General features: G+C 35.9%; 1 long non-coding RNA gene across 1 annotated transcript in view; it reads right to left on the bottom strand.

The window, feature by feature from the left end:
• Positions 1-2573: 2573 nt before the first annotated feature.
• LOC112657682 (uncharacterized) overlaps positions 2574-10593 on the bottom strand; it is a 176008-nt gene continuing 167988 nt past the window's right edge. Inside the window, exons 9-10 of the long non-coding RNA XR_007412687.1 lie at positions 10216-10327; positions 2574-2856 (exon numbers count right to left, since the gene is read on the bottom strand). This is a non-coding gene — a long non-coding RNA (uncharacterized LOC112657682). The remainder of the gene's footprint in view (positions 2857-10215; positions 10328-10593) is intronic.

The following is a 10593-nucleotide window of genomic DNA, read 5'->3' as shown; positions in this document are numbered from 1 at the left end:
CTCACCCCTCCCTTCCAGCAACCCTCAGTTTGTTTCCTATGGTTAAGAGTCTCTTGTTGTTTGTCTCCCTCTCTGATTTCATCTTATTTTTTCCTCTCTTCCCTATGATTCTCTGTTTTGTTTCTTAAATTCCACATATGAGTGAGATCATATAATTGTCTTTCTCTGTTTGAAAAATGTAATAATCTTAATGTTTATTTAATAAATCCATGCTCTAAGTTTTTTTATACATTATCTCATTTCATATTCTAAGTAGTCAATAGGTACAATTATGATCCTAATTTCACAGATAAGGAAATTGAGGCACAGTGAGATTAAATAAGTTGTACAAAATCACACAAACAGGAAGTGGTAAGTCAGGGATCTATATGGAGGCACTCGGAGCCAGAGGCTAGATGGCTGCACTGTAAGGAGCTGATCTAAACCCTTCATTCACTAGGTCTGTAAGTTACAGGTCACACATATAGGTGATATCTTATTAACGAGGACCCAATATGAGATTAAAATTCAGAGCTCAACTTCCGGGCAGGTACCTGACTCTAGGTTTAGTTTAGATTCTAGTTTGGAAGGAGAGAAGAAAAGAAGGGAGGGTGGGAGGATGAGGAGAAGGAAGGTAGGGATGAAGGAAGGGATGAAGGGATGAAGGAAGGAAGGAGGATCCATAGATCAGTTAATGGTTGATAAATCAAATGATTGGTTAATAGATGGATAGAAAGATTTTATTGACCACTCTCAGTATCTCTACCACAAAGCAGTTCTAGCCTACAGTAGTTAATCAGTTATTGCTCCTTAAGCCATGAAAAAAATATGAAGACAGGCTATTAATACCACCTCTGAGGGTCCTCAAATTTAATGTAACTACACATGATGCTGTTATGTGCCTTCCAGGAGGCCCACAGTTGAAGGAGGGGCAAGAGGTTTGAGAAGGTAAGCTGCCTTTCCAGCACACCCTCAGAGATTCCTTTCCTAAAGAAGAGCTGACTTTTTTTTTTCTCAGTCTAAATTAGCTCACCTATTTTGGTTTTTGTTTCATTTCATGAATTTTTTTTAAAAACTTAAAAATTTGTAAATTTTAAAATATCACTCTCTTTGGATGATTTATGCAGGAAATCAAATCTCTTTGCTTTAGCTCAGTTTGTATTTTCCTCAATTTAATTATCTTAGTCACATGCAGTCCTACTTGCAGACCAGCTCCTGCTGTAGTTTTTAATTAATGAGGTCACAGACAAGAAAGGTCCTTATTATGCTGTATCATTTTCTGTTAGGTTCTAAGTTCCCCAAACAACACAGATCAGGTTTGAACTCAGCATTTTGGGTTGCATTCCAACTCTTTTTGACAAGTTTTACATTTATTTAGTTATATCTAAAGTGTTTTAGGAAACCAGAAGGAGGTCTCTAGCCACTGGCAGAAATTGTGGAAGCATAATTTACTAAAATATTTACATGTTTTTTTCTCCCTGAATTTTCCCTCCCTCTCAATTTGCTAAGATTACCTGAACATACTGGAAGTCCACCTCAGGAATTTTTGTAATAGGGAAAGCACATGCACTAGAAGCTTTTGGCTTTCACAAAAGCTCAAAAACCATTGATAGGATAATGCAGGGTATCCAGAGAAAGAGGGGAAAGAGAGAAGGTTCTGTTGAGAGCAAGGGAAAGATATACAAGAGAGAACTGGGTATTGGAAAGAGATGAAGGGCTAGGGGTCTGGCACATTTCCCTCTGCTTGCCTGTGAGATGGATTTGCAAGGGGACTGGTAACTGACTTCCAAGAAGTGGTACAGGAAAGTGGCCACAAATGAGGGTGGCTGCATGGGACACTGAGGGAAGCAGACCCCAGATTGTGGACCAAAACACCCTCCACTGTCACGACAGGCTTTGGAGATGGTAAAGAGAGAGGGATCTCCCTGCAAGTCCCCTTTTACTCCTACCCCTGGCTCTTACTCCCCACCCCACTCCCATTCTATGGAGAGCCTTCCTACTTACTGGAATCTTGCTCTGCCTTCAAATCTTGCTCTGGTTTGAAAATCTGAAGGGATTACCAAATCCTCTCTTCTTTGGTAAATTTGTTCCATCAGCTCTGGTTCACTTGTTCTGCTCATCCTCAGAACTCTTCCTTACTTACAGACATTTGATGACTTATTGTCCTAAAGTTTTCTCTCATTCATTCATTGAAAAGATATTTATTGTTCTAGGCACTGGGGAGGCTATCATGGACACAGGGAAAATAATCTTGCCCTCATGACACTCACATTCTAGGTGGGAAGAGACAAAACGATAGCTCCTGCTCTTTAGTGTGTGCCAGGCTCTTGACTGAATCTAATTATATGTTATGAGAAGGGAAATGTCATACAACACTTAGGTAGGGATAGCTCTTGGACTACTCTTTTGAGGAGAAATGGTGTATTGCAAACTCCTCAGAATACACTGGAATATCTAGGCCTCCTAGGCAATTAAGGAAAGATGGTCCATATATGTCAGGCAGGATTCTATAAATCTCCAATCTCAAGCACAGTGAGATCTCAGATTTTTTCCATCCTACAATTTGTATTTTATCATTATTATTGCTAAATACATAGAATGTAAATATTGAGTTTGGTGTATTTCCTTTGACCATAGAGCTGAAGAATCCTAGAGTTGTACAATCCTCCTAGTGGTGAGTAAGAAGGCCATTGGTTTCTGAGGTGCTTATAGGGTAGATGACCCTTCTTCATGTACAAGAAATATCTTTCCTGCTTCAGCTTGAATATGTCCTTGGTTAAAGGAACTTTTTATACAGGAGTCAGGAGTTGGCAGATCCATTATGGCTAAATATCTTCCCAGGCCTAAGTGAAGCATTGGTTTGAAAATCTGGTTTTCCTGCCAACAGAAAGATAAAACATGGAAGTAAGGCAAATCATAATTGGGTGGTCTTTTTCCAAATTACTGGCATTGTCAAAAAAAATTTTCCCCATAATACTGGAGGCCAAATATGTCCCTAGAGAGAGGGATTTTGGATCCACAGGGAGTAGTAAAGATAGAACAATAGATTGATGGTTTCTAAGAAAAGCAATTATCTTACATTTGGTATTAGAATCACTTGGTTCAGACCACTACTTATGAACCATTCTTCCTGTTGATGATTATCATTTTGTGAGGCAGAGATCTCAACCATGGAATTAGGAATTGTCTTATTTATTTTTCTTATAATGGTGTGTCAACAGAAAAGAAAGAAAAGTCTGGAAGAAGCAGGGTAGTGGGAAAGAGATATTTGTAATCATTAACATGGTAAAGAAATAATTATGGATCTCAAACAGACCCTAGAGGAATACCAGATGTTACTAGCAATTGAGAGGAAACCTGGGGGCTAGATATGTGAAACAGGATCTATCCTTGCCAATGCCACCCTTTGAGGCTTCAAAGAGGAAAATTAGAGCTTTCAAAGCTTCGCTTGCGAGTTGGCATGTAGTATTTTGTTTTAAAAAAAGAGAAAGGGAAATAATGTATAAAGAGACTCTTTTTTCCTTTGTGCCTGCATTTTATATTATAGGAAGTTTCCTACTCAGAAAATTAAGCTAGGATTGACTTCCCATTTTTAAAAAAGTCAATTGTTTGAGGATATGTGTCAAAAAATGAGATTTTATCATCTCTTGGAAAGCTGATCCAAGACAAACTGTGTCCTTCAGTACAGTTACACACCAGATAAATGGGCCTAGAAGAATGACAAGGATGACCGTCTTATATCATTTCCACTTCAATTTTATTTAATACAAGATGTTTTATGGCCACATTTTGGGGTCCTTGAGCTTCCTTTGGCTACATGTAGATTAAGGGACAAAAATGAAGGGAAGGTGTTTCAGGTTGCCCTTTAAGTAGTATGAATGACAGGGTGGACAGTAGATACAGCAGAGCTCAGCAAATGCTAGCTATTCTGGAATGTGCCATTCCTGTCCTGGCATAATAATGCTGGGTTTTCCTAGGAGATCTTGTCACTCTACCTGCTGGGCAGCAGATGATTTCATAATCTTTGTAGATTGCCTACAGATGCTGCTCCTGTTTCAGCCAAAAGCCATTTTAAGTTTACTATGTTAGTGATTGAAAACTAATTTCTAAAAATTGAACTAGACATAAACAAAAATTAGAACAAGAACAGATGATACTAATTAAAAACAAAATGAGTCACAGGAATAAATCCAGTTTTGTGAGTAGTATTTGGAGACCTAAAATACAAAACAGACTTCAGTTGCTTAGGGAAAAAAAAGGAGTCAAGAGGGAAATTTTTGCCTCACTATAATTATCTACTACTTATGAAACAAATTTCAACCATGATGAGATTACTAACATCCCACAAATAAGGTGAATTCCAGAAAGTCTGGTTAGGGGCACACCTTTCTGTCTCTGAAACACACTATACACTATTTATTTCTATATGCCACCCCAATGCATATTCACAGCAGCAAAGGACTTAGCTAATAAAATAACCAACTGGGTAAATAATCAAATACTTATACGTTACATAGTGTTCTGTAAACCTGTTTCATCATTTGAGATTTATCTCTACCTGGTACCACTTTCTAACTAAACTCTTCCAATCTCCTATTGTATGTTTGTGTAGCAAGTTGGATTCTTACCTGGTTATTAATGCTGAGTTTTACCATAGTCTGTAAATTAAGAAATTATATTTCATTTTTAATCTGTCCTTCAAATTAGTATTTGTGACCAGTTAGAGAAAATGTGTAATTTTTTTTTCTTATTTCAAATAGTGTCTCTCAGTGGCTGGTCAACCATCAGTCATGTATAAACCATCAAATTCTTCTTCTGCCTTCTACCAATTATATGCAGCCTCTTTTGATGAAGTTTGCTTTTATGGACAAGTTCCAAAACAAGCACAGAGTAGACTATGTGAACCTGGTTGTATTGCTCATTTCGTAGTGTGGACGTGCTAAAATTAAATAAAATGATGATCACTCCAACGAGTTGGCCAAGGATTAACTTAAGGAACATATCCAGTGAGTATCTTCAAAACAAGTCAGTATTTTCAAAATAGATCAGAATGAGGTCACTTGTCTCCTTCTTCACTCCTTGGTTACCATTTTTTAGCTTTTATCTTAGAAGCCATTTTATTCTGTTTCCATGATTACGCTGTAGGACTTATACTGCCAGTGGGCTAGAACCTTGAGCATGGGGTTATTTGTATGTTACTCACACCTGGTGAGCAAGTAGTGTTCAGGGCAGTTGGCAACAGGTAGGAAAGTATGATGGAAGCTGGGGCAAGCAGAAAGGTTCAAAGTCATCTAGGAGAAATACAAAGACAACTTCTCATGTCTAATAGAATCTTCAACCAATGCTGGTGACAGACCCTGTGGGAATCTGGGAAGCTGTACCTTTGAGAGCATGCTGCATTGTCTCCTGCTATGTGTAACCATCTCCACACAGTTTTGTACACATTGGCATTAAAAACACTTTGCGTGTTTTAATTGGGTCTGTTGGAATTTTCCTGTTAATCCATCCTTCATCCATTTGTGACAACTACATGTCTGAAGAGCTCATGGGTTTGAATTGCAGGGAATCCAGGGTTTCTATGTTCTTCAATTCTTATGTAAATATTAAGGATTTCTAAGAATTAGGAGATGATGATTTCAAAATCCTCTGACATAATAAAAAGAACATGCAAACTAAAGAGTAACTTTCTATCCTAGTACCCAGGGAAAATCCCAGAGCATTTGAGATTGTATGAGATAATCTATTTAGTTGTATATTAGGCTGTGCTTCTATATCTTGTGGTTTGGCTCTCAGTTCTAAAGTATAATTGAGTTGACTTATACTTGTATATGCCATATTGATAATTAGAGGCAATATACTTTGTTAATAAATGTCAATAAAAACAAGACCATAATGTACCATAATATGATACCTAAAAGTCTCTGCATGATTAGGATAATATTGTTGAATTGGAACAAACAATTCTAGGCCTAGAAGACCTTGTTACATTGTCATTTCTTTCCAGAAGTATGGGAGAAGTAAGGTGACCCCATAAGTTACTGGAAACTGGGTAAACATTGTGTTGACTTTCAGAACTTACCACTGTCTAAATTCTAGTCTACTACAAGTATAGAATGAATATGTTTATTTTAGTATTCCTTTATGCTCCAAATAAAGCTACTGTAGTCTGACCTCTTGTGCCAATGGAATCCAACTATTATCTAGCACTTAGAACATGTAAGATTTGTTAATTAGCCCTTAGAATTGCGCAGTAAAATGAAGTCTGTGGTGACATGGAGCAAGTATCTGCAAAGCAAATATGCTAATAGGCTTCCTTATTAGGTTCAGTTACATGAATAGAACAATCGAAGTTTTAGGATCTTTTTTAAAAAAAGTTAAATTGCTTGGGAGTGCTTCAGATATGCATTTGGCTAACTTGATGATTACTATGACTTCCTTTTTCAGTGAACCAAATTTGTGTTTGGTACAAGCCTGTGGTTGGTTGGTTGGTTGGTTTTTGGCCTCTGGTTTTTAATCTTACAGATTTTCTGAAATTGGGGGCCACTTGGCTTGGGAGTAGGGATGAGTAAAGTTTTAGGGAAGAAAACCTGCCTGGTTTCAATCAGAACAGCTTTGGTTTTTCTCATGTACTGGAGTTCCATGCAAAGTTTTCTGGGGGGTGGGGAATTTTCAGTACTGAAAACTGTTTATAGAGAGCACTGTGCTAAAAAACCTATGTAGTTAAAGCATTATGAAATGTATTCTTGAAGAGGGAGTCAGTACTTCTTAAGGCACTTTGAGATGAACCAAAGTTAGCAATGTGTATAACCAAGGAGTACAAGCTGAATGACAGCAGCGATGGTTGGGAAAGCAGTCCCTAGGTGGAGAAATCTTCCCCTGTTATGCATTGGAAATCAACATGGAAGTCTTTATTTAACTCCCAGATTACATCTAAACTGTACGTTGGCAATGGTCATGCTTGAAAGTCATTTCTAAGGTTACTGCAGTGTTTCATTTGAAATCAGCTAATATGTTATATAAAACCTGAAGAACTCTCTATGGTTAAGTCTACTATTAGATTTATGCTAGAATCCCAATTTATTCGACCTATAGATTACAATTCCATGAATTACTGTTCTCTCTCTCTCTCTTTAAAGATTTATTTATTTATTCATGAAAGACACAGAGAGAGAGGCAGAGACACAGGCAGAGGGAGAAGCAGGCTCCATGCAAGGAGCCTGATGCAGGACTCGATCATGAATCCTGGGATCACGACCTGAGCCGAAGGCAGCCCCTCAACCACTGAGCCACCCAGGCATCCTGAATTACTGCTCTTTAAAAGGGTTTTATCTTAGTGAAAGAAAGTATTGTTATTTGCAGATGAAATGATATTATATATAGAAAATCTTAAAGACTCCACCAAAAAACTACTAGAATAAATGATCTTGGTAAAGTTGTAGGATACAAAATTAATATTCAGAAATTGGTAGCATTTTTATATACTAATAACAAAGTAGCAGAAAGAGAAATTAACACAAGAGCTCCATTCACAATTGTACCAAAAGGAATGAAATACCTAGGAATAAACATAGCCAAAGAAATGAAAGATTTGGACTGTGAAAACTATGAAACATTGGTGAAAGAAACAGCACAAAGAAATGGAAAGATATTCCATGCTTGTAGATTGGAAGAACAAATATTGTTAAAATGTCCATACTACCCAAAACAATGTATAGATATAATGCAATCCCTATCAAAATACCAACGGCATTTTTTTTCACAAAACTAGAAGAAATCATACTAGAATGTGCATGGAACCACAGAAGACCACAAATAGACAAAGCAATCTTGATAAACAAAAACAAAAAATTGTGGAGGCACCACAATTCCAGATTTCAAGATATACTATAAAGCTGTTATAATCAAAACAGTATGATACGAGCACAAAAAGAGACACATAGATCAATGGAACAGAATAGAAAACTCAGAAATGAACCCATGCTAATATGGTCAATTAATCTACAACAAAGGAGACAAGAATATACAATGGGGAAAAGATAATCTCTTCAATGGTACTGGGAAAATTGGATAGCAACATTAAAAAAATGAAACTGGACCACTTTCTTAAGCCATACACAAAAATAAACTCAAAATGGATTAAAGATCTAAATGTGAGACCTGAAACCATAAAAATCCTAGAAGAGAACACAGGCAGTAATTTCTCTAATGTTGGCTATAGCAACATTTTTCTAGAGGTCTCTTAAGGCAAGGGAAACAAAAGTAAAATTAAACTCTTGGGGCTACATCAAAATAAAAAGATTTTTGTACAGTGAAGGAAACCATCAAAAAAAAAAAAACAAAAAGGCAACCTACTAAAGGGAAAAGATATTTGCAAATGATATATCCAATAAGGAGTTAATATCCAAAATAAAGGACTTCTATAACTCAACACTAAAAAACAATCCAATTAAATATGGGCAGAGGACTTGAATAGACATTTTCTAAAGAAGACATACAGATGGCTAACAGATACATGAAAAGATGCTCAAAATCAGTAATCATTAGGAAAATGCAAATCAAACCACAATGAGATGTCACCTGACATCTGTCAGAATAGTTAAAATTGAAAAGACAAATAACAAGTGTCAACAAGGAGGTGGGGAATAAGAACTCTCACACACTATTGGTGGGAATGTAAACTGGTGTAGTCACTGTGAAAAACAGTATAGAGGTTCCTCAAAAATTTTTTAAAAAAATTCATTACTGGACATTTACCCAAAGAAAACAAAAATGTTAATTTGAAAAGACATATATACCCTTACGTTTATTGTAGTATTATTTATAATAGCCAAGATATGGAAGCAACTTAAGTGTCCAGCCAAAAAAAGATGAGATCATGCCATTTCCAAAAACATGGATATATCTAGAGGGTATTATGCTAAGTGAAATAAATTAGATTGAGAAAGACAATAAATTAGATTGAGAAAGACAAATACCATACAATTTATTCATACGTGGAATCTAAAAACACACAAATGAGTAAACAAAGAAAAAGCAGAATCAGACCTATAAACACAGAGAACAAATGGATGGTTGTCATAGGGGAGAGAGGTGGAAGGGGGCAAAATGAGTGAAGGGGAGTAAAAGATACAGGTTTCCAGTTATGGAATGAATAAATCATGGGAATAAAAGGCTCACCATAAGGAATATAGTCAATGATATTATAAGACCATATGGTGACAGATGGTAGCCTCACTTGTGGTGAGCATAGCATAATATATAAAGTTGTAGAATCACTATGCTGTACACTTGAAATTAATGAACATTGTGTGTCAACTATACTCAAATAAAGTTTAAAATAATAAAATAGAAAATATCCAACCTTAAACCTTTATGTGCTTTGTTCTCAGATTTGAAAAGAGTAAGCTTGGAGTTGAAAAGGATACTTTAAAAATGGGTTTCTCTCTCTCTCTCTTTTTTTTTTCTGTTCTCATGGATTATTTCAGGGCAAACTTCTAGACCACAAATTAAAAACAAAACAAAACACAAAACAAAACACAAAGCTAAAGCAGCATCTTTGTTTCTTGGGTGATAAGAAGGAACATGCTTCTTTGATCTGTTTCTGTAAAGGAGAATGTTATATGTTCTACAAATAGACTTGTCCAGTAAAGCCCTTTAAAGGAATACATCCTAAAATGTATTTAGAGATGAAAAAAAGATGTATGTACAAGAATGTTACAGCTTTATTTCTAATGAAGGAGAATAGAAAACGACTTAAATATCCAGCAAAAGGAATTCAGTTAAATAAACTATGGTACATTCATATATTGGAATGTTATGCAGCCCTTTAAAATTATAATTTTGAAGACAAATAATTTTAGAAAATTCAGATATGTGTTGAGTATATATTAAAAATTATTATAAAGTTAATTTAGTGCAAATGTTCAGTGTACATAGAATTTAATCTCTATTCAAAATGTATTAGATATAAGCATAAAATGATAAGAAGGAAATTCATATAAATATTAATAATGATTTTCTTTCTGTGTTGGAAGTAATAATAATATAAATACTTTTTCTTTCTGGATCTTCCTTTACTTCATACATTCTTTATTAAGAGAAAACATTATTTTTAGAATAAAAATACCCTAATTATATAGTAAGACATTGTCCAGGCAGAAGCTGACATGCTTTTCTCTGTAAGAAAATATATGGGCAAATAGCTTGAGGTATCTAGTAAGGGGACAAGTAATTTACCTGAGAATTCCCAGAGCATTCGTAGAAGGAGGAAACCTAGACCTCATTCCCTTCTTTCTGGTATTCAAAGTAATTGAAATTTTGGGGTGGGCTGGATAGCTCTGATCATGACCTAATAAAAAAAAGAGGGGAAAAAACTCTTAACACACAGTCATCTCAAGAATAGAAAGAGGATCTCAAAGTAGTTGTCAGAGAAGAATAATGTGTTGGATATGGTAGGAAGAAGATGAAGACGGGAACTTGCCCTGACCCACAGGATGGCTTCTAGCTGTAAAGTAAAAAGAGCATTCCAGGGACATATGGTATTATCACTACAGCTGTCTTTCTGCTAAGAGGAGAAATTCTTTGGGAATTTGGGAAGAAATTCTTTGGGAAGAT

Source organism: Canis lupus, chromosome 8 (genome assembly GCF_003254725.2).
Source record: "Canis lupus dingo isolate Sandy chromosome 8, ASM325472v2, whole genome shotgun sequence".
Lineage (NCBI taxonomy): Eukaryota > Metazoa > Chordata > Mammalia > Carnivora > Canidae > Canis > Canis lupus.
The sequence above is the reverse complement of the archived record's forward strand: the minus strand, read 5'-3'. Positions and strand labels throughout refer to the sequence as shown.